This window comes from Meriones unguiculatus, chromosome 8 (genome assembly GCF_030254825.1).
Source record: "Meriones unguiculatus strain TT.TT164.6M chromosome 8, Bangor_MerUng_6.1, whole genome shotgun sequence".
Taxonomy (NCBI): Eukaryota; Metazoa; Chordata; class Mammalia; order Rodentia; family Muridae; genus Meriones; species Meriones unguiculatus.
The window spans coordinates 56,102,651-56,130,264 of record NC_083356.1 but is presented as its reverse complement, the minus strand read 5'-3'; the positions used below and the strand labels follow the sequence as shown (position 1 = coordinate 56,130,264).

Below are 27,614 nucleotides of genomic sequence, written 5' to 3'. Positions count from 1 at the left end.
CCTAGGAAATCTATGAATTTCCTTTGTGCTAGGGTTGTATTTCTTAAAAGCTTCTTGTAGCCAATGGCTGAGCCTAGGGAAGGTACAAAGAAGTCCATTAGTGCAAAATGATAGAGTCTTGGAATTGTTGGCTCTGATTAAAGATACTCCACTTGGCTGAATGCTTGCTAGAGCTGTGGTGATGTTTGTGATTCCTCTTTCCTTATCCTTATTAATTTCCTCCTTCTCATGGGAATCACAATCTGAAGTTTCTCTTTGCTGTCTCATATTCCCATTTCAAATGAATTTCTCATATGCATAATCTTATATTGCAAAATGCTTCCAACTGGACTTTAATGAACACAAGTAGTAAAGAGAATGGCCCAATAAAGCATGATGAGGATATTGAACCACCTCACTTAGCAACTTTTTAGGAACAAAAAGATGCCATTATGAGCAGAAACCCCTGGAACAAGTTGGTGGCCCAATTGTTAAATGTTTCATCAGGGTTAAGTTAGGAAAACATTCCAATGAGAGGGATACAATTGCAAATGTGATTATTCAGATATTTAAGTGATATAATCCAAAAGGCATTGTTTACACAGTAGCACTGTTATCTTTATCTTGTTTAGTACTAAGTTATGGTCCCATCCTACAGATGGGTAAGGAAAACCGAAAGTTGTTATAGGTCAGATATGGGAAACCCTTATTTCGTGGTTCACTTACCTTATTAGCAGATGAGCAACCACATTTCCAGTGAAGATAATGATGTGATAGAGATGTTATAGAGTAAGGGCTATGGAGACCTTCAAATGCTCAGGACTGAAAAATTATCAGCATTGCTGGTAAGTTTACAGTTCAGTATTGGATAATTAGGATCCAGAAACAGTGTTGGAGATTTGAGTTGATCATAAGGCATCTGGCTGATTTCCATAGAATTTGGAAAACTAGTTGTTCACCTTTTTTTTTATTGCACTTTATTCACTTTGTATCCCCTCATAAGCCCCTCCCTCCTCCCCTCCTGGTCCCACCCTCCCTCCCCTTTCTTCACTCATGCCCCTCCCCAAGTCCACTGATAGGGGAGGTCCTCTTCTCCTTCCTTCTGAACTTAGTCTATCAGATCACATCAGGAGTAGCTGCACTGTCATCTTCTGTGGCCTGGTAAGGCTGCTCTCTCCTCAGGGGGAGGTGATCAAAGAGCAGGCCAATCAGATTATGTCAGAGGCAGTCCCTCTTCCCATTACTATGTAACCCACTTAGACACTAAACTGCCATGGACTACATCTATGCAGGGGTTCTAGGAGATAATGTGAGAAACTTTATCTAGGTAAGATAAAAAAAATATTTCCCTCAGGAGCCCTTTTTAGTTATTTTCTTGTCTTTAAGCTAGTTAAAATTAATTCTTAGTATAATTTCAGGAAAGAAGCCTGAGGAGTGAAAGATTATTGACTGAGGCCTTAAATACTATAGTTATGATGTATTACTAGGAGTCAGGGAACTGTTATTGGAGGCATAAAGAGGCAATTTCTGTTATAGAATGATGGCACACCCCTCCTGAAGGTGCACAGCTATAAAGGTAACACTCATAACATGCATTAAATCAGACACATCTCTGAATTTCTGTATCCCCAAGAAGTAGAATGTAAGTGTCCAGGAACAAAGGATTAAGTAAGAGTGGTCTTACTTAACCATTCCACCATTTCTAATGATACATTGGGAGACTTTCTGTCTCTAAAACTCTACACTTAGAAGACCAGAAGTTTTGCACTCTAAAGAAGGATTGTTCTTAATGGGATACACAGAGCGGTACCCACTAAAACAATTATCATCTGTTTTTTCGTATACTTTGACACTGTATATTTAGAAACTAGGGAAAATATCACTATGCAGAAGTCAACAGCTCTCCCTGGGGAAAGGACATAGGAGAATTCACACTGTGGGATAGAGATGAGCATGTGTGGCACTCAGTAGGTCCATGTGGATTTTCTGCCACTCCAGGATTCACTGAACCATGAATAAACAAGCATAGCTGTCGCAGAGAGATGTGACTACTGTGTGCACAAAGACACTACAGAGGAACCCGGGTCACACCTGCAAGTAAGCCATCTAAACAGGACAACTGAAGGTACAGAAGGTTTGGAATGGTGACTGGAGGAGTTAAGAAATAGTTATGGCAGCATAAGTAAACACAATGATGTGTCTCTAGGGTTTCCCTCTGTCATATAATTTTCTCCTCAGGATGAAGGCCTACAGGAATGAAGAGGGAGTTTCCTGGAGACTTCATTGAGAAATAGAGCCTGGCCGTATGAGTACTATGCTTTTACAGTTGTATGAATCACTGACAAGCTCTCCTGCTGCAGGAAGTATGCCTGAAAGATGGTTCCAGCTGCTGCTTCCTCAGTCATCTGCCACTGTTTTTGCACTAACACATGGTTACTGCTGTTTGCGCCTATTAGTGACTGGCTACTACATGGATCCAAGGTTAATCAGACATGACACAAGTTCTTTGCATGACATTTGACACATTAAAATATTATGCATTATGCATAAAAATGCTTTCATTCTTTAAGGTAAGATTTTTTTTATTATATAAAATCACAGGTTTTAGCTATAGACATGAAGCTGTGGAAATCATCAAGAATTGTGCTACATATTCTATTGCTACAATTAAAAAAACAAACATCCATCTATTGCATTTTATTTTATTTTTGAGATAGGCTTTATCAATGAACTTGAAGCTCAACATTTTGGTTGGATTGACAATCCACTGAGCCTCGAGACAGGTATATCTTCATTTTCTCAGCACAGGGTTTGCATGTTTGTACTGCTATACCTGGCTTTTAGATGGTTTTGAGGGATTAGAACTCATGTACTCCTGTTTGTATAGAAAGCACTTTACCCTGAGTTCGCTTTCTTATTTATCTTCTTTAGGTGTATAGATTTCATTATGTTTATCATATCTTATAGGTCTATATAAGTGAGTATATCCCATGTTTGTCTTTCTCCTTCTGGGATATTTCACTCAGAATGATCTTTCCTAGATCTCACCATTTGCCTGCAAATTTCATGATTTCCTCATTTTTGATTGTTGAGTAGTATTTCATTGTGTAAAAATACCACAATTTCTGTATCCATTCCTCTGTTAATGGACATCTAGGTTGTTTCCAGGTTCTGGCTATTACAAAATGGGATGTGCATTGGAAGTATGACAGGAGTCTACTGCAGAAGGCATCTGAAAAACTCTACCTAGCAGTGTTTCAAAACAGATACTAAGACTCATAACCAAACCTTCGGCAGAAGGGGAGTTAGTATGATGTGGAAAGAATAGGAGCTCCACAAGGAACAAATATATCTGGGCACAGGGGTCTTTTCTGAGACTGGCACTCCACCGAGGACCATATATGGATATAACCTAGAACCTTTGCTCGGAAAAAGCCCGTGGTAGCTCAGTAATCAATTAGTTTCCCATAGTAAGGGGAACAGGGACTATTTCTGACAGAAACTTAGTGGCAGGCTCTTTGACCTCCCCACCCCCCAAGGGAGGAGCAGTCCTGCTAGGCCACAGAGGAGGACTTTGCAGCCAGTCCTGAAGATACCTCATAAAACAGGGTCAGATGAAAGGGGAGGAGGTCCTTTCCAATCAGTGGACTTGGAAAGGGGCAGGGAGGAGATGAGGGAGGGAGGGTGGGGTTGGGAGGGAATAAGGGAGCATGATACAGCTGGGATACAGAGTTAATAAAATGTAACTAATAATAAAAATTAAATTAAATTAAATTAAACAACAATACAATTCATTAAGAAGTCACAGTAAACTATTTGTCTAATAAAAGAATATTAAAATATATAAAAAAGAAAGCACTTTACCCACTGAACCATTTCCCAAATCCCTTAAGCAATTTTTAGATTACTTTCCTTTTAATCCAAAAGTCTCATAGCTGTGAAGTTTTAAAAAGGTCATAGGAATAAATAGACAGATAGACAGACAAACAAATAAACAAACTCATGGTCATTAATACTGATTGAGTGTTTAATTTGAAAAATGTTGTTAAAGGATTTTGCATTCAATAGATCATTTAATCTCCATATCGTTCGTCACAGAGAATTGGTTATTTAATTTTGAAGTTGACAAAACTAAAGGACAGTAATGAAATAAAAATAAAACATATGTTCAGACCCTCAAGTCCATTCTCTCAATCGTAGTATACATTATTTTTGATAAATTAAAGTACAAACTCATAGTTATTGTCCTGATTAGCTAAATCTACTCAGCCTAGACTCATATGAGAGATCTTCACCTGAGGAGTTGCATATTTAGTACTGTCCTGTGGATATATCTGTGAGAAATTGTGTTGGCTGCATGTTGTAGATGGAGAGTCCAATCCACTGTGTGTAGTACCATCCGCAGGAAGGTAATCCTTACTTGTAGAGGAAAGCTGACTTAGGATCAGATGGACTATGACTTAGCTAACAAGCAGCATCCCCCATGACTCCTGCTGTACTTTGGTTGTGAGGTGAGTTCTTTGGTTGGAGGCAATAGTGTGTGAAATAGCAAGCAGGCTTACCTTCCTGCCCTGGAGGGGACAGGAGCTCCACAAGGAGAGCAAAAGAACCAAAAAAAATCTAGACAGAGAGGTCTTTTCTGATACTGATACTCCAACCAAGGACCATTCATGGAGATAACCTAGAACCCCTGCTCAGATGTAGCCCATGGCAGCTCAGTATTCAAGTGGGTTTCCTAGTAAAAAGAACAGGGACGGTCTCTGACATGAACTCAGTGGGTGGCTCTTTGATCACCTCCCCTGAAGGGTGGGGCAGTCTTACCACCCACAGAGGAAGACAATGCAGCCAGTCCTGATGAGACCTGATGGGCTAGGGGAAGGGGAGGAGGATCTCCCCTGTCAGTGGACATGGGGAATGGCATGATAGGATAAGAGGGAGGGAGGGTAGGAATGGGAGTGGACAAGGAAAGTAGCTACAGCTGGGATACAAAATAAATAAATTGTAATAAATAAAAATTAAAAAGCTGGAAAAAGTTCTTCAGTTCAAACAATGGTGAATTGTGGTCTGGAATTGTAAGCTAGAATAAAGCCTTTCCTTTATTAGGATGCTTTTAGTGAGACTGTTCATCACAGCAGCAGAATGAAACTAGATTAATTGTTTAGTCAGAATTATATAACACTTAATTGAAAAAAATCTAGCCTAACTGAAACTTGTAGTAGAAAAAAACTTGAAATGGTCTGATATGAAGTTTTTAAGTTGGTGTGATGGCATATTAATGGTTTATTGATCAAACATTGATGAGTTTTAATACAGGTGATGTCCAAAGGTTACTGAAGATAAGTCATAAGTGACCTGTCTACTATCTTTAGATGGATTAGATAGATACATAGGATATAAAATAAACTGTAGAGAGGAAGAAACTTGAGAGAGATTCATTGGTTAATGACTTGCAAAAGAATTGCATTATTGTATCTAATGAAATAGAGACCATATAAATGAATCTGGAGAAATACTGAGTCTAGTTTGATATGACTTTAAGAAATTAACCAAAGGGGCAAGAAACAGAACAGGAGCCTACCACAGAGGGCCTCTGAAAGACTCTACTTAGCAGTGTATCAAAGCAGAGGCTGAGACTTATAACCAAACCTTTGGTAGAGTGCAGGGAATCATATGATAAAAGGGGGAGTTAGTATAACCTGGAAAGGACAGGAGCTCCACAAGGATAAAATATATCAGGGCATGGGGTCCTCTATGAGACTGTTTCTCCAACCAAGGACCTTGTATGGATATGACCTAGAACCCTTGCTCGGATGTAGCCCATGGTAGCTCAGTATCCAAGTGGGTACCCTAGTAATGAGAACAGGAACTATTTCTGACATGAACTCAATGACTAGGTCCTCTACCCCCTGCCCTCCTTGCTAGGCCACAGAGGAGGACATTGCAGCCAGTAATGAAGATATGTGATAAGCTAGGGTCAGATGGAAGGGGAGGAGGACCTCCCCTAGCAGTGGACTTGGAAAGGGACAAGGAGGAGATGAGGGAGGGAGGGTGGGATTAGGAGTGAATGAGGGAGGGGGCTATAGCTGGGATACAAAGTAAACAACCTGTAATTAATATTAAAAAAATAAAAATTAAAAAAAGGATAGAAAAAAGAAAGAAATCAACCGATTAGACCATTGACTGTATTGATATGGATCGAAAGATTCTGATGAGAAATGAAAATTTTGTTTCTAAGTTCCGTGTGTGATTTCCAGGAGGACAGGACATGACTTAGCTACTAGTTGTTTATAGATAATCTCAGTAAAAACTGCTTCTTTGGAATATTACTGGTGGGATACTGTTCATCAGTGTGAAAGTTAAGTGGAAATGGGCAATTATAAAAACACAAATATATGCATGCATATATGTACGTACAACGGTACTATTTTAAGAAGAAGTCACAGATTGGAAAGGGAGCCAGAGGAGTTGGAGACAGTGAGAGAGGAGTGAAAGTAATGTTACCACACGCTGGGAGGAAGGTGCAGGGCTATGTCCAGAGCCTCAGAGAAAGTTCAGCGACTTATAAGTTAGAGAGTTCAAGTGTTAGCTGCAGTTTTAAAAACTTATGAAAGTCATATGAAGAGGTATGACTTTTTGTTAAGTGTATTCTATTTTTTTTGTCTGTTTGCTCACTAAGAGTCAATAAAGACTGAGTGCTTCATAAAGCATGCTTTTTCAAGGCTGTCCCCAGAAGATGGAGTACGTTGACATTTTTATAATGTCCTGCATCTGGATCCCACTGACAGTGTGGCATTTAGGCTCTGGCATAAGTGAGTTGGGATATTATCTCTCTCAGCACAAAACAAAATCTCTTAGGAAAGTAAAGTAGCCATTTGCATGAGGACAAAATGGTACACACACACACAAAAAAAGAGCTTTAATGTTTTTCAAGGTTATGAGCTTACAAAATAAAGGTTTTCAGGCTTTTAAATGAATCTATAAAATAATGACACCATAATAAAAATTGCAATATTATTTTGTTTGCCAACCCAATAGATCACTAGGGAATTATCCCTAGCTCCCACTTGTATAGTAAAAATTAGATAAATTAGATAAAACACAAGAAAGATTAATTTTATTTCCTTCAGTTATGAAGTAAAAGGCAAAAGTATAAAAAACTTGAAATAAGAAAGTGAATACTTTAGCAAGTAGAAAATATCAAATCCAAATTTCTTAGAATATATAAAAGCTACCAAATGTCACAAATGTTCTCTAAATGATTTTCTTTTTCATGAAGTTTATGTCCCTGCAAATCTTAGAATCAGGTCCTACTTAGTTATATTTCATGATTTCCAGGACATATTTTTCTCTTTTTTTTAATTAAATTTTTTATTTTTTTATATTAGTTACAGTTTATAAACTTTGTATCCTAACTGTAGCCCCCTCCTTCATTCCCTCCAATCCTACCCTCTCTCCTCATCTCCTCCCTGCCTCTCTCTAAGTCTAGTGATAGGAGAGGGGCTCCTCCCCTTCCATCTGACCCTAGCATATCAGGTCTCCTCAGGACTGGCTGCAATGTCCTCCCACATTTTTCTCTTAATAGAAACAGAAAAAAAAAAAAAGTTTATAGCGGAGGCCTTTCTTTAGCTCTAAATTCAGTCAGATTGAATTTCTGTTATAGATATTAATTTATTTACAAAGTAACTTCCTACCTACTCTACTCTGTTTTTCCTGGAACTTGTTGATTACTCAACCAACATGGATCTATGCTCCACTCATTCTTCCTTAACCTTTTTCCATGTCTTACCTAGTCTAAAATCTACCTCTAGAGTGAGGACACTGACTCCTAAGATTCGTGCTCATGCATTCATTACCGAGAGTGAAGGAGCTATTCTCTTGAGAGTATTTTCTCTTGGTATTTAGTTATTGCCAAGGGATGAAAGTTTAGTGTTTAAATATTTTTAAACAAAATGCTTAATTTCTTTGATTTTATTGTGATAATATACCATTAATTTGCCGTGTAGAAAGTATGATCTCTACCAGCATATAAATATTTTGATTTTTAGTGTATTGCCACTTAATAAAAAATTCAGGCTGAAAAACCCCCGAAGGTTGTCTTCCGTCAGGAAGACCCCGTACCCAAAGATCAACGAGTCCAGTTGTTCGGATGCAACCAGCAAGAGGCTTTATTGAGTACACGGGTACCCGGGGCGACAAAGTCTCTCGGAAGACTTGCGCACCTCTCGGTTGGGGTGACGGGTTTTTATAGGGCTCGGAAGCAGGAAGCGCGGTTACAGAAGCGAGAAGCATAGTTACAGGGGTCTGATTGGGTGGTTTGAACAAAGCCGTAGTTAAGTCACGTACCCAGAACAGGGAAGGTGGGAAGGCAGATTGTGAGCCGAGTCACGTACCCGGAACCGGGAAGGCGGGAAGGCAGATTGTGAGCCGAGTCACGTACCCGGAACCGGGAAGGTGGGAAAGAATGCAGTGAGGTAGCTCTCCCCTCAGGGAACTTACTGCTATACCGCGCCTACTCTACATAGTGTTAACAATCGCTGCTTATCTTTTGGTCTCTCATTTCCCCCTTTCCTATGATCATTTGAAGACCCAATCTTGGGTCTTCCAGATATGACCCCTTGTATCTTATAGATTTATTTTTTTATAATGCGATCTGGGGTCCCTTCAGGGTGGATATAGGGGTAGTAAGCCAAGGAGAACTATTACAGGATCTCTCTAGGCTTTTAGCCCAGTTGCTGCAATATTAGTGTCCATTTCAGCTAAGCAGATGTCCAAGATAATAGCTAATACCAGGGAGCCCCTTTTGACTTAGCATTTCAGCCTGCTAGGGGGGATTTGGGCATAGATCCGTCTTCTGGAGCTTCTTCGAGCTGACCGTTGGACCGTAGGCATCAGGGGCTAGGGAGGCTGAAATGCCAGTCAAATGCTGGGCAATGGGTAAGCCCCAAACATCTGGTTCGTTGATCCACCCGAAGAGGCAGGGAGCAATCATGTCAGTTTCCAGGAAGTCCAGATCTCAGCTTGCAGTCCACAGCTGATCCCGGAACAGAGTTAAACAGGTGAAAATCTGCTGAGACAAATTTAGACTGGAGACAGAAGTTAAAATTTGTCTATTAAATGGGAAAGACCAGGGAAAACTTTATCTGCGATCGTTTTGAGCTATGCCAGATCCAGGTCACATCCTGAAACTCATATGAAATTTTAGTACACAAAAGGAAATACATAATTTTAAATACTCAGAAAAGTAACATATCAGCAAATCAGACATTTTGAGAGTAACAGGTAAAATTGCATCCCACTGAATGAGTATCAGTTAGCTGTTTGTTTTATATCCTTTATACACAACCTAAGTGTGTCCACAGTAACATTTTTTTCTGTGGGCATAGCTGTTTGTTATTAGTCACGAATGAAGCTTGGCCATTTTTATACACTCAGCATATACTTTTAGTTTTCACTTTCACTTTTATGTTTACACTGGAAAGTTAGGCAGAAATACATTACTGGCTTTTAGTGCTAAACCCTGGATGCTTGGACTTTCCTTAACAAAGCAACTAGAAGGAATAGGTTTACGATATTTCTGTGTCAAAACCTACCCCAGAAATGGCAGATATTAAGAATACCATACTAAAAGCTATGACTTTTGGGTCAGATACACACATTAAACAGATATTTTTAAAATAACGAGAAGCACCTTTAGTCTATCTTTAGAAGCCAACAAAGGAAATTAAAATCTTAACCTGGTGACTGAATAATAAGCAGTTATTGCTCCATCAACTTATCAGAACTCTATTGATCAATGCCAACACTCTGAACTTTTAAAATTTTATAACATAAGCACAACAGTAGCAAAGGGGGGAGAAATTTAAAATATTTCCCATTTTTAATCTGCTTTAAAATATTTTTTATCTCTTTATAATTTATAATTATATACCTAAAAAAAAACTACTTAGACTCTCCAATCTTTTGTATTTATCAACCCTGAAACATTTTTTTAAACTAAATAATAACACTCTAGATTTTTACAACCTAAACTCCTATATTCTCAGACCCTATATAAGCTCCACTTATTTATCTTAAGACATGAGTCCTGTGAGCAAGGCAAACCTGTCTTTTTTTTTTTTTAATAAGGTATCTAGTACTCTGTGGTTCTAGCTAATGAGCTGATCAATGAGCTAACAGTCGATCTAATAGTCTTTTCTCTAGCTGCAAAGCTACCGTAAGCTTAGCATAGCCGTCAAGGTGTCCAGAGACCTGAGAAGGATAAATTATAAGCTAAATAAATACCAATCCATGTACCAATCAAAATGATAGGGATGACTAGTTAGCCCATTTCCTAGGCAGTGTCCCTGGCTCCTGTGTTTCAGCATCCTGAACAGATGCAGTTCTGCCAGGCACAGAAGATAAGAGACTGTTTCTGTGGAGAAAGAAACGAGAGAATGGCCTCACCTCGCCCTTAGCAACGTGAAACATTGACTCCAGGTGTCCACAGTTTTGGCTGGGCCTTAGCAGTGGGCCAGTTGAGGCAATATTGCCCAGTGGTTAGCATACCACAATCCAGAGTAGCAGTCATCTGTCGTTGTGCCCAAATCTTCTCGGAGACCTTGGGGGACCTACTGCCAGGATTGCGGGACTTCCTGTCACAATAAGCTTACACAGTTAAAATTGCCATATTCAGATTTCTGACAAGCTTGAGGGCCAGCATATCCAAGTTACTCTGTTTTTATCATCTGCTCTAAACTGTGTCCTATAAAACAGAATGCTATTATCTCTAATTTTAGCATATTTCTGAGATGCATGTCCTAGAAGTATATATTTTAAGACAAATAGGCAAACTTCATAGTTACCCATCCTAGGCTTAATCTTAAAAAAACTTTAACAAGGAGACTAGGTAGGGCTCAACTGCAGTATTTAGCATGACTTTAAATCTACTCTTTCTGAACTAAAATCAAAGCAAACCTTTTAATCAGACACAGTTTATAGAGATGCTAGCTAATCTTGCTGCTCCTACCACTTGCATTAAAATTGAACAGTAAAAAGCTTTGCATTAAGCACTAATATGACTAAACATAACTGAGATACCTGAACAAAATGGTGGCCAACTCATAGCTCCACCCTCTTTATCTCCGGACCAGCATGGCGGCTGGCCACGTGTAACCGAACTCAGCTGGAATCCCTAAACAAACATGGCAGCCAAACTACAGCTTCATGCGCTCTCTATTGCTGAACCATCATGGCGGCTGGCCATGTGCTAGCATTAGCACAGGCTGTGACTGACAATACCAAACATGGCCATTAGGTGCTGATGATACAGCAAACACTTCGGAGCTTCCATAATCCCCCACAACCAAAAGTTCCCAGTAATCGAACAAGCTTTAGAACCAACTGCATAACAGAACAATTTTAAACTGTAATTATTTTAGCCATACCAAACCTATCAGCTAGAATTTTTTCCTTAAAAGAGCATAAAAAACATTTTGTAATGAGGAATCACCAGCCTTTTAAATGAAGTATAACATTTTAAAATACAGTTTTTCTTTAAATCATATTAACTCTCTGGCTTTTTATAACACATCCACTAACCTTCTGCAACATGCTATATACCTTCAGATTTCTAGCTTTTCTTTTCTGGCTTAACCAGACATGCTTATTTTTTTGCTCTCTTTCTTGCTTTTCAGACAACATAAAAACTCTCACTAAAATCCTTTCCTTTCTGACATGATCCTGCTGAAGCCCAGAGTCTACGTACGATTTGCTTTTTATAGGCAAAGCAAAAGCAAGTTACATTACTATAAAGAGGAGTTCTGAAACTGCCAAACTTTTTAAAATAACTTTCCTGTATCTGATAACATAAAGGTAACAACCAAACTCTAAGGAACTTAGAACAAGCTTTAAGGAACTTGGTGAAACTTCCCCTTTTCTTTGTCTCAAAATAAAGAATAGGGTGTAAACATGTTTTTTTATAAACAAAGCAGCTTATCAAACAAACAGCTCTCCATAAGATACATTTTAAAAACTGCAATTTTCTCAGTCATTGTCATACCCAAATGTCTGATAAACTTTAAACAATTTTTTAAAACCCGTTTTTGCAATATTAAAACAATAAACATAATCTTTAAAATTAAAACCAGATTTTAAAACCAGAATTTACCAGTGCAAGCAATTTAATTTTTAAAACCAATACCAATTTAAAATAAGCTATCCTTTTAACCTAGAAGGAAATGAGATTTGACCAAGGTTTTTCTTTTTTTTTTATCCATACCAAGATGGCGGTTACATTATAAAATCACATGGTGAAGTCAAGATGGCGGCGAGACACTGAGACACTTTAGACCACGTGGCAACCTATACAATATGCGCTTATGGATCTAATAAAGCGCATAGGCACACATTTTAAACAAGTTTCGGGAGACCTTTCAGAACAGAAAACAAAAGGTAGACAGACAAACAACACTCACTACACTTATGACAAAAATCAGGCAGACAGAAGACAACACAAACCGCGCGGTACAAGATCGGCGCCAAAGCGAAAACAAAAATTCAGATGGAGACCGTGTCGGAGGTCCGGTTCCTCCGTCTCCCAGATGAAGCACGTAGCCTTCAGTCAGGGGCGTCACCCCAAAGAATCCGATTCGGCTCGTGTTTCCAGACAGGAGGGAACCCAAGAAGGGTTACCTTTCAGACAGGGAAGCAAATGATTCCCCTACCAGGCACTCCTGAGACGTCTCCCAGGAGGCACGGAAAAGAAGTCCGAGCCCATCGGCTCCTTCTAGTTTCCGTCTGATACAGATGACCTGGCCAAGTCTCAGACTACAGGGGGACTCGAACCCCCTGGAAACGAACTCACAAAGACAGACCGTTTTAACACAACGATACACAAGACTCACAGAACAAGAAGCCGGCAATCTTACCTCCCGACGCTGGGTCGGTGGTCCCTGGGCAGGGGTCTCAAATCCCAGACGAGCCCCCAAATGAAAGACCCCCGAAGGTTGTCTTCCGTCAGGGAGACCCCGTACCCAAAGATCAATGAGTCCAGTTGTTCGGATGCAACCAGCAAGAGGCTTTATTGAGTACACGGGTACCCGGGGCGACAAAGTCTCTCGGAAGACTTGCGCGCCTCTCGGTTGGGGTGACGGGTTTTTATAGGGCTCGGAAGCAGGAAGCGCGGTTACAGAAGCGAGAAGCATAGTTACAGGGGTCTGATTGGGTGGTTTGAACAAAGCCGTAGTTAAGTCACGTACCCAGAACAGGGAAGGTGGGAAGGCAGATTGTGAGCCGAGTCACGTACCCGGAACCGGGAAGGCGGGAAGGCAGATTGTGAGCCGAGTCACGTACCCGGAACCGGGAAGGCGGGAAAGAATGCAGTGAGGTAGCTCTCCCCTCAGGGAACTTACTGCTATACCGCACCTACTCTACATAGTGTTAACAATCGCTGCTTATCTTTTGGTCTCTCAAGGCTAAAGCACTTCTTTCCTTTTTGAAAAACAGTGAAACCTCTTTGGAGGAAGTCATTTTCTGACTTTGGATTAGCTGTCAGTTATATTCCCTTCACCTATATTTTGTTATCTGTTTCAAATACCTATAAATATAATGCATTTTATTATGTTATAATGCCTCATTTTATTGTGTTTCAGACAAAATAATTTAAAATACACCTTTTGCATCAGAGAACAGGGTTTTTATTCATTTCACATCAGTGATTTGAATCCAGTAAAATGTATCCAATTTAAAATCATTAAATGCTTAGTTTTTTACTTTGTACTTAATTCCAAGCATGACCGTCATGATGAAACCTAGGATTAGACCCACAGTTTGTATTACAGCTACTGGGGAGCAGGGATTTATCTAACTCTTGGTGCCATGCCCAGTATGTGGCAAGTTCATGAAATTCAACATTGCTATTACTGTCATAACACCAATAATTTTAAGGAGGAACAACCTACAATTTAAAAATAAAAGTGAATCAACATTGAAGTGATTCCTGCTGCCAGGATTCCTGTACATTACAATACTTTAAAAATAGCATTTTAAAACTGTAAATTATGGCAAGTGGTCTTTAAGAGAAACAATGGAATAACGGACAGTGTTTAGGAGGTTATTTTCAGGTAAATATGAGTAAAATTGAATATGTTACCATTAAAATGTTGTATTTATAATAAAAAGAGAAATTCTGTCATCATTTGTACAGTCATTATGGATCAGTTTTGTGGCTTCCTTAACTGTGTTGTGTTTTGTGACCAGAGATGTAACTTAACAAGTTTTTCTTTGCATATAGTAGTCTTCTGAGTCTTTTACTAAGAGAAGTATGTAAGATATTCTATGATTACAGGCAAATATCTGTATGTTAATTACATCTGGAGATCTTACACCTTTTCTTAGGGAATGATCTAAACATTTGTTAAACAGAGTGATACGATGTAAAACAGTGCTGAATACAGTTTCCATTTTTTAAATTTTAACTTTTAAATTTATTAATTTTTTTGCTTTTAACTTTTTTTGTTTAGTTGTTCATTTGAAATCTCAGTCATAGTCCCCATCCTTCTCTTGTCCTGGTCCACACTCCCTTCCTTTCCCCCTCTTCCCTATCCCTCAGGAAAGGAAGGGCCCACTAACCCACCCCAACACTTCAAATCGCATCAGGACTGAGCACATCTTCCATGGGGGCCTGGCAAGGCACCCCCATTAGGAGGAAGTGATGTAAAAGCATGCAACAGAGTCCGTGTCAGAAACAGCTCCCCGGACCCCTGACTAAGAAACCCACAAGAAAACCAAGTTGCCCATTGGGTATATATGTGTAGGCGGCTTGATCTAGTCCATGTAAGGTCCTTTGTTGGTGCTTTAATCTCTGCAGCAGCCCCAACCCACCCCTCTGGCCTTAGGCTAGTTGGCTCTGCTGGTCTTCTCGTGAAGCTCCTGAGCCCTTTGGGTCCTTTTATCCCTTCACTTTTCTGTAAAGCTCCCTGCTCCCCACCCAATCTTTAGCTGTGAGTCTCAACATCTGTTTTGGTTCTTTTCTGGGTGGAGCCTCTCAGAAAATAGCCATTCTGAGAACACAGTTTCTATTGACCTTAAAAACTATTGCAAGAATGAAGAATGAATTTAAAGGTACAGTTGTCTTCTGATTTCATTGTATTTCTTTAATTTTCCATACGTTGGCTTCACATCATGAGTCACTCCCATTCTGGAGGCTTGAGAATCACTCAGGGTATTACAATTTTATATCCATTCAGATGGTATCTATTTCTTAGGGTGCTTAAATGTACTCCCACCCACAGTGATGGTCTTTGAACTTTAAAACATTTTATTTACATTTCCTCTCAGTGGTAATTCAATAACTCTGAGCTATACTAAGATATACAAAGAACATTTCATAGTTTCTTGAATTTGTCCTTTGATCAAAGTTTACTAAGAATTTTTGAGGTAGGGTCCTCAGGAGCATATATGAGAAAAAAAACCCAAATTCATCAAAGTGTGAAAATGTCACAACACAAGCTATTTGTTTGTATTGTAATAAAAATGAAATTAATAAAAAAATTGAAAAGAATTTCTATAAAATTATGTTAAGTGATAGAGAAATGAAGTTAAGAAACATAGTAGCAATCATTACTGTCCTAGAATTTAGGAAAACTCTCCTATAATGTTTTTTCAGTGATGTATCATGATCCCAGAACACATCACGACAGAATGAGAATGAGACGCTTGTTTTTTCCCTAGAAGCCAGGTTCTTATCCAGGCTATCTTCCAGCCACCTGCTGACTACACACAACTCCAAGTTCCAAACAAATAAATGTTTTATTTTATAACAATTGCTTATTCCTGAGCTTCAGGTGTAAGAATGAACCGCATAGGGTATCAAGTTAAAATTGAAAGTGACTGAAAATAATCCTAGAGGCCAATTGTTTTTTGTTGTTGTTGTTGTTTCGGTGTGTGGATCATTTTAACGTGTGGATTTAGAGACTATTCCTCCACCCCTGTGATATCTTAATTTCTTTTTGTTTAAAAATTAAATTTGTTTTCTGACAACTCTCTTTATGGTTACTTTCATATCCATTTTTATCTTTTTCCCATCTTGGGCAGCCTACACTTTTCCCCAGTTCCATCTGAAGGGCAGCGAATGCAGAGCCTTTGGCTGCCTAAGGTGATGAGAAAATGACAGCTCATGCCCAAGCAGGGTATCTATACTACCCCTTGCAAGTATTAGGAAATATCACCAAAAAGCTGGTAGAGAGTACCTATTCAGTGGCTGTCGGGAGCTGTGACTCAGTGGCCTGCTTTGATAGTTAAATCTCGGTGGAGAGATGTCTTTTAGGAGGCCTTTTACTAATGGCAGAGGAGAACTTGCAAGTCCATCTCCTTTTGTTTGTGACAACAGGTGGGATAGCTTGTGAGGGTTACACCTCTTCCTCAGGCTCCTTGTGCAAATTAACCTATTGTTCTGAGATATTTTACTGGCTAAAGTAACTCCTCAAAGAATAAAGTGGTCAGAAGGCTGGAGGCAGAGGAGGCAGGCAGAGATGGGAGACTTGCTGCTGGCTCTGCTTGCTGCAGCAGTCTGCCTTTGGCAAAAGCTGTCAAGTCTGGACCTTTAAAAAGTTTCCTATGTGCTGTGTGTTTATTTTATTAATTTTAATCCTCACACCCAACCCAAGAACCGTTCGACTCTGCCTGGCTGGCCCTGGCAAGTGGCAGGGAGAAGAACTATTAAATGCTAACTCCTTGTAGGAGGTGTGTGTGTGTGTGTGTGTGTGTGTGTGTGTGTTTCAAATACACATGGACAAGAGGTATATTTCTCTGACAATTAAAAAGGAAATTTGGATATAGATGTGTTGGGGTTTTCCAAGCAAAAAATAAAATGGAATTAAAAGAACTGAACAGCTAAATACTCCAAAGGTTACCTAATACTTTAAGAACAATATTCGGGCAATATTGAATCTACTTTTCTACTTTCTATTACTTTTTATTTTTCCTTTTGTCTTTTTAAAAAGAAAGAGATATTTAACTTTTTCCTGGCACAAGGATTCATTTAAAATTACTTTCATTTGGTAATTTTATGTTAATACAGTGTATTTAGATCACATTCACCTCCCTTTCCCACAAAACCCCTCCCAGAACTCACTACAGATGGCTTCAGTTGTTTCTTTCCATATCCATGTCTTTCTTACCTTACTTCTGAATACATACATCAAAATTAATTATTCTATTTGATGATGCTCTTTCCCAATTTAGTCTTTGATATTTTTCTTCAAATTCAAATTTTTTTTGAAATTTTAATTTTTATAAAAAATATCAATTAGTTTATTCACTTTGTATCCCAGCTGTAGCCCCCTTTCTCCCCTTCCTCCCTCCCTTATCTCCCCCTATGCTTCTCTCCAAGTCCACTGATAAGGGAGGTCCTCTTCTCCTTCCATCTGACCCTACCCTATCAGGTCTCATCAGGACTGGCTGCATTGTCTTCCTCTGTGGCCTGGTAAGGCTGCCCCCCCCCTTCAGGGGGAGGTGATCAAAGAGCCAGCCACTGAGTTTATTTGGGTTAAATTCATTCTACTATTGATCTGCAGTAATGTTCTTTACAAATGTAGAATTTAGTTGGAAGGCTTATCATGCATTTCTTACATTTCTTTCTGTCCCTGTTTTCACTCTTCCACTGAAAGAGTTTGTAGTTGTTTTTACCTGGGCTGGCCAAGGCCCCAGGTAAATAATAATTCTTGTATTTCATATAAAGTTGCTTTCATTGTCAGTTTTACTTTGCTTATGGTTCATTATCTTAGGTCATAATCCCAAGACTGTCTTTACTTCCTTACTGAGAATAAAGTGGCAGCAGCAGTTTTGATGTTAGTCTACAGCTTTTATTGTGTGAGTTCTATTAAAAGCCCTAGTTTCAGTCAGTGAGCCTAACTCCAGCTGTCCATCTCATATACTAGCGTTAGCACTGCGACTCCACAGAATACAAACTGTCATCTATGTCAGCTTACTTCCAGACTTGACCCTGAAATCATTATACCTGCAACTATCATTATGCCTTCTACTTAGGTCACGTGGGTAGACCATGTCTTGCTTTTGAATGATTATTGCTCCTTTATCTACTGTCTCCTAAAAGTATAACTATCTTTTTATTTTCACAGAGTGAAATAGTTTAAACTCCATAGAAATATTTTTTAATCTTCACTAGAAATCATTTTTAATTTCAATACATTTATTTTTCTCTTGCTGTATAACAAGTTAGCACAAATATAGAAGTTTAAAGCCTCAATGGGTCAGAAGTATGATGTGGGTTAGCTGGTATAGGTTTTCATGCCCAAATCAAGGTATTGACAAGAGTGTGATCCCGTCTGTGTTCCACAGCCCTCATCAGAGGCCACTGGTTCTGTGTAGAACTCCTTTAGAGGAGTGCATGACTGAGGTGGAACTTTCCTTGCTAATGTTGAATGGAAAGTAGCCTTGGCTCTTTGGGCCTTGGGCCTCAGATTCTTGTCACTGGGCCCCATCTTTGTGCATTAAGGAATACAGCAACAGAGCTCTTTACCTTCCTTTACAGGAAGGTAAGCTGTCCAACTTCATTAACTCAAAGCGACTGATGAGTTTCAGAAGAAGGGAGAAGCACATGCTGTTTATCTCCATATTTTTATCTAAAAGGGTCATAGCTTATCTAAGAGTAATGTCCCAAGGACAACTGAGACTTTTCACATCTGCACCTGTAATAATATTGTGTTAGTAGTAATGTCAAGCTGCAGAAATCCTAGTTTTAATAGAGGAACAATAAATTTGATAAACATTTGTTGCTGATTATTGCTTCAAGCTTCATGTGTTGTTCTATGAGGTAGCAACTTTGGAGAATTCTCTTAACAATTCTAAGTATTCCCATAGGTCATACTCTGTCACAATTAATATATTAAGTAACCCATCTAAGAGAGGAGCATTCTATCTTTTTGTCTTTTGTCTTTGCTGCTGAGACAGGGCTTCTCTGTGTTGCCCTGGCAGTACTGAAACTTGCTCTGTAAAGCAGGCTAGCTTAGAATTAAGATATCTACCTGCTTCTACCTTCCAAGTGCTGGGATTAAAGGCATGCATCACCATAGCCAGACAACATTTTTTAATAGCTAAAATTTAAAGATGAACCTAGCTTTGTAAATGACTGCATATATAATTCTTTGTATTTCTTTGTGTACAATGTAAAATAACTAAATTTAATCATATTTTGGGCTTAATAAAAATATGAACTATATATAATTAATTAGCACATAGAAAGTTATTTGATAGACTTGAATGTTATTACTTAGCATTACATTATATGTCAATTATCTTCAAAGTATGTATTATTTCCATTGACAGTAATTTAATGTAATACAGTATAGAGTTATTGATCAACAAAAGAGATCAAATAACAACAGATAAATTCTATGGACATTGTTAATTTTGTGACACATATATATGAGTAAACACTTCCTAAATGGGATCTATATATGAGTTAGTTAAAAAACAAGAGAGATCGAAGAACAACAGATAGACTTCAATGTATATGTTAATTTTTGATACATACACATGAGTAAAAACATAATAAGTCAATCATAAATTGATGCTTTGTAAATAAACAAAAACTGACCACATGCCTGTGGAGCCTTGTATGGGCGAGTAGAGGAGGGACCCTGTGCTTTAGTGTGCATATAGAGACTGGGAGGTGTGAGGTGCTGCTGGGCAGGCAATGCCTGCAGAGCTAACTCTTCATGAGAGAGACTATGAGGTCTAGGATGGGAGCTCTCACTCTTGGCTGGGAAAGACTACATGAGCCTGTCCCAGTGGCAATGACAGCCTAGGAAAAATTAAAATAAAAATTTGCCAATAATGATGATTTTTAAATTGGAGGTAAATCTAATTGGGAATAATAAAACATGAATAATTAAGAGAAAAATATAGTCTACTAAATAAAGAAAAATGCCTTAAAACGATAAGCAAAAAAAAAACCAATCAGTTCAACTATATCTAAAAATATTTCTGTTCAGAAGAGATATGTACTGACTAGTTTTACGTCAGCTTGACATAATCTAGAGTCATTTTGGAAGATGGAATCTCAACCAAGAAAACATCCCAACACAATTGACCGTGGACAAGCCTGTGATACATTTTCTAGATATTTTATGGATGTAGGAGGGCCCAGATTTCTGTAAGTAGTCTAACCTCAGGGCTGGTGGTCCTATATGCTCTAAGAAGGTAGGTTTGGCAAGTCATGGAAAGCAAGCCAGTAAGAAGCACTTCTAAATAGCCTCTGCTCTAGTTTCTGCCCAGATTTCTATCAGTGATGGACTGTTACCAGGAAGTATAAGCTGAAATAGTCCTTCCCCCAATACACACACACACACACACACACACACACACACACACACTTTTCTTTCAGTCCTGGCACTTTAATACAGCAACTGAAACACTAATTATGACAAGTTACAACAGATACAGTAAACAGATGGATGACAAAAAGAGTCTCAATGTCCAAATATACCAAAATTTTAACTGCTATGTTAAAAATTAGATTACTTTGGCACATCTTTCAAAACAGAATTTTCTTGCTTTAATAATAAAGGTATTATAGGTATATATTATTATTTTATAGGTATATATTATTTCTTCATTCTTGAACCGACTGTCAGGTATATTGCATACATGTGTACTACCATGGGAAAAATAAACATGGCATATCACAAAGCCATCTCCACGAGAACACGGAGAACGGTTTAAAATTTAGGTTTCTAACTCCCACCTCATTCCTATTTAAACTCACTATGAAACTGGCAATTCTTTCTATCTTGTAAAATGTTGGATTAATTCTTTCTCTTAGCTGTAGTTTGTAAGTAAAATTCATTTCTCGCTATGAAATATCAGTTTTCCATAGTTCTCTTCATAAATTGATTCTAAAACTTATTCTACAGAAATCTTGAGCATGCTAGGACCTGTTAATACTTATTGATGCTAGTTAATACTGTTGATACTTATTAATACTAGTTAGTTGCGGTTTCTCTGTCCAGAAGAGTCAGTCCTCTCAATGGGACCATGTTTCCTTTGACGGTTTCTATTACTGAAAATATTTCATTCCTATACAAATATTAATGTTTCAAATTGTATAGTGAAAAGAAATTGCCTATTTTCTTGTATATGCCATAAGTGGTGTTCCTGGTGGAAAAGTAAATAGAAAAGTAGATTAGCTCAGAAAGAAAAAAAAACAAAAAACAAAATGGCCAATTTTCCATACTCATGCTTAAAATCTGAGATTGTCGATGTTCGGCCTTGAATGCACAATGTCTCATGTAGGCTGCAGCTAGAGGCACTGTTTGGGAAATTGGGGAAGTCTTAGGAGGTGGAGCCCCCTCTCTTCTCTACCCCAGCAAGATGCCCAAAGGAAGAAGGCCAAGGGGAAGAAGGTTGCTCCAACCGCCGCCATCGTGAAGAAACAGGAGTCTAAAAAGGTGGTCAATCCTTTGTTTGAGAAAAGGACCAAGAACTTAGGCATTGGGCAGGATATCCAGTCCGAAAGAGATATCACAAGCTTCCTCAGTGGCCCTGCTACATTATGCTGCTGCGGCAAAGGGCTAACCTTGATAAGCGGCTCAATGTACCTCCTGTCATTAACCAGTTCACCCAGGCCCTGGACCCGCGAACAGCTACACAGCTGCTTATGCTTGCCTGCAAGTACAGGCCAGAGACAAAGCAGGAGAAGCAGCAGAGGCTACTGGCCAGTGCTGAGAAGAAAGCTGCTGGGAAAGGAGACTAAGAGACCGCTGCCCTTACAGCAAGGGTCAGTACAGTCATCATTTTGGAGGTGAACAAGAAGTCTCAGTTGGTGGTGAATTTCTCCATTGAGCTGGCTGTTTTCCTACCAGCCCTGTGTCGAAAGATGCGGGTCCCCTACCGCATCATGAAGGGAGAGGCCAGGCTAGCGTGGCTGGTCCCCAGGAAGACAGACTTGCACCACTGTTGCCTTCACACCGGTTAATGTGGAAGACAAGGGTGCTATGTCTAAGCTAGTGGAAGCTGTTAGGATCAGTTATAACAATAGATACAATGAGATCTGCCGCCACTGGGGAGGCAATGTCTGGGTCCTAAATGTATGGTTCGCATTGCCAAGCCAGAAATGGCAAAGGCTGAAGAACTCGCCACTAAAAAGGTTAAAGGCACACTGCTAAATTTTCTGTACATAAATATAACTACTACATTATTTTAAAAAAGTAAAAAGGAAGTGAATCCTCACTGGAAGAAGTGGATAATTATGGGTAGGTTTGGAGGCTTAATAATGTTGTCTCAATTCCTGGTTTACTCTCTATTTCCTGAGTGTGGATGCCATGAATAAGTCAGTCCATTTCTTAAGAATACATGTCATGTTGTAGGTGACGATTAATATTTACTATTGGTTTATCTTTTATTAACACTGCTGTTAATCCTAAACAGCTTTGTAACCAAATCACCACACAGAGACTATGATTTATTTAACCTAGGACACAATGCTGGGCAATAGTTACTCAAGCCTAAACCTCCAAGCCCACATAGTTTCCTAACATTTAGATTTCCCACATTATACTTGCTTTTAGTGATATATTAGGTTCAGTCCATCTCTTCACTTTGTTCCAAGATCTCTCTCCCAGCTCTCCTCTCCCAGCTCTCTCTGCCCTTCTCTCCTCCTCCTCTGCCTCCCACCTTCCTGTCCTCTGGCTCCTCCCTCTCTTCTTGCTTCCTTTCTATTGCTCAACGTTGTGGCTAGTTGCTTTATTTTGGCATGTTTACACAAAATTGAGACAGGTGATGCTTAGAATAAGTATCACAACTCAATGCCCGGATTGAAACCAGAGAGTGGGGGAGAAATCAGCAGTTGAATGAATAAGGGTAAAGTGTATACATTCCAAAAGAACATTATACCAACAATGTCACTTGCCTTTGTCCAAATTTTAAGATTTAAAAGAATCTTGGGGTTTAAAAGAAACATGTGTTATATAGTATCAACGTCTGTATCTTGGTAGCGATTCTGATGAACACCGGTCAACATGATCAGTATTTATTTTAAGAGTTATGGTGAGATTAGGCATAGGCAAACTCCTTCTGTAAACAGCTAAGGAGCTTTGCTGTGTCTTACCAACTCTCTCATTGTAGTGGGAAGATAGTCTTAGAGAGTACATAAAGGCTTGCTTTGGTTGTGTTCTAACAAAACTTTATTCACAAGATCAATTGTAGACCAGCTCATAGCAGGCCTTCCCAGACCTTTGTATCAGTTCTAAAGCATAGTGACATACCTGGTTGTGATGTCTGTTAGGGCCAGTTACTGAGTAGTTTTCATACAGATCAACAGTCAGGAGACCGGTAGATGCTCTTGTGTCAGGAGCAGGAACAGGAACGACTTGAGTTGGAGATTTACTTCACAAATACAACCAAGACTTATCCAGTAAAAATGTGTTTATCATGACAAATGAGTGCACTTGAGACAAGGTTGTGAATCCCCATTTCCATGGAGATTTTATGTAATACAGTGGCCTTTTCACTATGCCATTTTATGTAATTACTGTTAGTACTGAGGGTATTAATTCAATATAATTAAAGACTGTAAAGGTCAGCTAGCTTTGCACTGCATCCACTGGTAACATTTCTCTGTAATTATTCCACATTTTATAATTGATTTTTCTTGTCAGACATTTCAACATTATATTTATATTTTCCTGTTTCCACTAAAATAAAATGAAAATACTAACAAATAATTCATATCAAAATTCCATTATATATTAAATTATGTTATATATACTTTATTACATTGTTATATATGTATATTACATATTTTACATTAAGTAGAAGAGCCTTTTGTTTCCATTTTTAAATTTACCTTTGTTTGGCATACGTGAGTAAGTATGAAAGACTTCATTTTTTCATTATTTTTTCATTTTTTTTTAAATTTAATTAACAAAGAACACAATGCTGGGCAATAGTTACTCCATCCTAAACCTCCAAGCTGTCATAGTTTCCTACCATTCAGATTCACCCATTATACTTGCTTTTATTGATATCTTAGGTCCCGTTCATTTCTCCCTGTTGTTCCAAGACCTTTCTTCCAGCTTCTGTCCTCCCAGCTTCTGCTCCTGCCACTTCTCCTCCTCCTCTTCTCCCACTCCTTCTTGTCCTCCTCTTCCTTCCTCTTTTCCTACTCTGAACCAGGATGTCCCACCCTATTCTCTCCATTGCTCCACATTGTGGCTGGTTGTTTTAATTGGCAATTTGGAGAACAAATGGTGGTATGTTTACACAAACTTGAGACAGGTGATGCTTAGAATAAATATCACAATGCAATGTCCAGATTGAAACCAGATAGTGGGGGGGAGAGAATTCAGCATTTGAATGAACAAGGGTAAGTGTATACATTCCAAAAGAACATTATACCAACATTTCCCCCTTTAAGTCCAATAGAAGGCTCCTTTTCTTCAATACAATAATAATTATGAAATTATGAAAACGGTTAGATAAAATCTACATGTGCAATGTCCAGTCCATGTGTATTTAACAATTTAGGAGAAAGTATCTGATTATCCTATCTGTCTTGACAAGTTTAGAGTTCTATACCTAAATTAACTTTTATCCTGATTGGTATTACCTATATGAAAGCAGTTCTTAAGTTCTAAACAACTTAAGCTTAATTGTGGCATTATAACTATTTGGTCTTCAACCCCATCAGAGACTTCGGGAAGGAATACAATTAGTTATTAGTTATAGTTTATTCATTTTGTATCCCAGCTGTAGCCTCCTCCTCCAACCTCTGCCAATCCCACATTTCCTCCCTCTTCTTCTCTTATGCCCCTCCCCCAGTCCAATGAAATGGGAGGTCCTCCTCCTCTTCCATCTGACCATAGTCTATCAGGTCTCATCAGGACTGGCTTCTTTGTCTTCCTCTGTGGATTGGTGGAGGTGATCAAAGAACCAGCCCATGAGTTCATAAGACTTCATTATTTTATCTTAGTGAGATGTAGGACATCAATTCTATCTTGGTGAGATTAAATAAACAACTGTTACTTGTGAACCAAGCCTTTACTCATTTCTGGCCTTCTCTAGCCAGTGACCTGACCCAATATGGAATATTACAACATTTGATTTGCAGAGTTTCCTATCCTGACAGACTGGGAGGTGCTTTGAGTTCACATCCTTTACTTTTCCTCCTTATTCCACCTATATAGCACAATGACTAAAACACCCACCTCTACAATGTGGGTGACTAAAATATTATCATCCCCACCTCTATGCACAACAAGTAAAATATGATCACCCCACCTCTCTCCAGTTTACCTGCATGTGAAACAAAGTGGAAAGTTACATTTTTTCAAATAACATATTAACATTAACTTTTACCTGTAATGTTTTTCATAATGTTCCTATGGATTGCCAGTTTGAGAGAGCTCTTTACAGGTCTCAGTGTTTTTCCGTTTAGTTTATGTTTGAGGCAACCTGAAATAAACAGGTACTAATTTTATAGAAGATTTTAGGAGCCAGGTGTCAGTTTCTTAAAGCCAGTCATGCTGCTTCTTTTTGAGGAATTGTATACTCAGAGTTGCAAACAACTCAACAAACAGGTGAGACTCTCACAATGGCTGTTCTTGGCACCTGCAGTTTCCGGAATAAGTAAAGTTAACACTTCCGGCTCCACTCTCCTCATAACAACACCATTCATCTGGGAAACGTTATAGTCTTCTTTCTCTTTCTTTTTTCTTCCTCTGTTTTTCTTTCCTTGTTCTAGTCATGTGTTCATGTAGGTATGTGTGACGGGGTGCATGTACTCCTCTGTGGATTTGGAAGCTAGAGAAAAACCTGGGATGCTGTTTCTCAGGAACTGTTTACCTTGTGTTTTGAGACAGAGTCTCTCTTTTGCACAAGCTTGCTAAATAGGCTAAACTTGCTGGCCAATGAGCCCAGTTGTTTACCTCTTTCCACCTTTCCACTGCTGGGATTATAAGTTTCTGTCTTCTTTATTGTGGATTCTTAAAATAGAGTACAAATTCACATGTTTGTATATAGCTTAGTTGACTGACATAGCCATTTTCCCACCCCTCATCTGTGTTTTTAATGGTGACATTTAATAATTCATTGTTACCTATTTTTTATTAGTTGCTAGTGGCTTATGTAACATCTATCTTTACTTTTCTAATTTAGTCTTCACACTATTACCAACATGCTTTTTCTAACACAAACATCTTTACTTTCCTGTTTATTTCTCAAGGATTATCAAACTGTTCATAGAATTTGTATTTATGATCTTGGGCATGACATATTTTTTCAAATAGATATATATTTATTTATTTGCATCGTATAGCATACCTCTGCCCTTGCCTTTTCCCACATTGAGGATATAACACAGTGCCTTGTGCAAAGAATATATTACTGTAGGTCCATTAATAAAAAGATTAAAAATGAACAAAAAAATAATACATATTTTGTTTGTTTGCTTGTTTAGTTTTGTTTTTTGGAGGGGAATGTTGATCTAGGAAATCTTAGAAAATGCATTAGTAAAGTCTTTGATGCAGAATAATGTGGCAAATATTTAATCTTCAGTTTCATAGCAGTGGCTGGAGTAAAAATGTGGGGTTAGGATTTAAACTATTAAACAACAATTGCTAATATCAGATTTGTGATGACAGATGCTTCTTCTGCTATAGGACTTCAATATCTGCTCCGGTTGATATTTCAACAGTCTTTTTCTTTGTTGAGACCTAATTTACAGAGGATGCTTGCTCAAGTATTAATTAATATTTGTCAGTAAATGTTTGTTTACTGAGATCATGTGTAGACACACTTTTAGGAATGAGGTGTTCAGTGAAGGTTGTGGGCCTCATACACATTATATTTGAGGTGACAGAGGCAGATAAAGACAACGTAAGAATATCAATGTGATCATTTTATTAATTGGGATAAAGGAGAGAGGACCAGGTAAAAGTCTTTCTGTGAAAATGACATTTCCCTGCGCAATGAAATGAAAAACCCCTAAAGCAGTCTGAAGAAATCGTGTTACAGGTGAAGAAAATGAATGTACAAAGACCTAAAGCAGTGGTTCTCAACCTTCTTATCCCTTAATACAGTCCCTCATGTTGTATGAGTCCCAATCTTAAAAATATTTTTGTTGATACATTAGAACTCTAATTTTGTTACTGTCATGAATTCTAAAGTAAATATTTTTGGAGCTAGGGTTGTAATTCACAAGTTGAGAACTGCTGGCCAAGAACCACACATTTTTTTGTGTTTTCTAGAGACAGAGTTAACTCTACAGTGTGCAGCAGACAGGCTAGTGAGACAGTATATAGGTAGAGTCCATGGCATCAAGGCAAGAGGTCTAGACTTTAGTTTAAATTCCTTGGAATATTATCAAAAAAGTTTAAGAAGAGAAAAAAATGATCTAATTTCAGTCATAAGCTATATCTTGGGTTGGGCTCAGATGGCTTAGCATATAAAGGGGCTTTCTGCCAAGTCTGATAAGATAGGTGGAATTCCTGGGATTCATCTTGTCAAAATGGGAGAACAGATTCCATCAACTTGTCTTTTGACCTCCACAGGAGTATCATGGCAAGCACTCAACATGCACACAAATAATTACATACTTAATAAAATGTAAAAAAAAAAATCATGATGCTCTCTGGATTCCC

At 38.5% G+C, this 27,614-nt stretch overlaps 1 pseudogene; it reads left to right on the top strand.

The window, feature by feature from the left end:
• Window positions 1-22,180, top strand: part of LOC132655962 (large ribosomal subunit protein eL8-like) — a 33,323-nt pseudogene extending 11,143 nt beyond the window's left edge.
• Window positions 22,181-27,614: the final 5,434 nt, after the last annotated feature.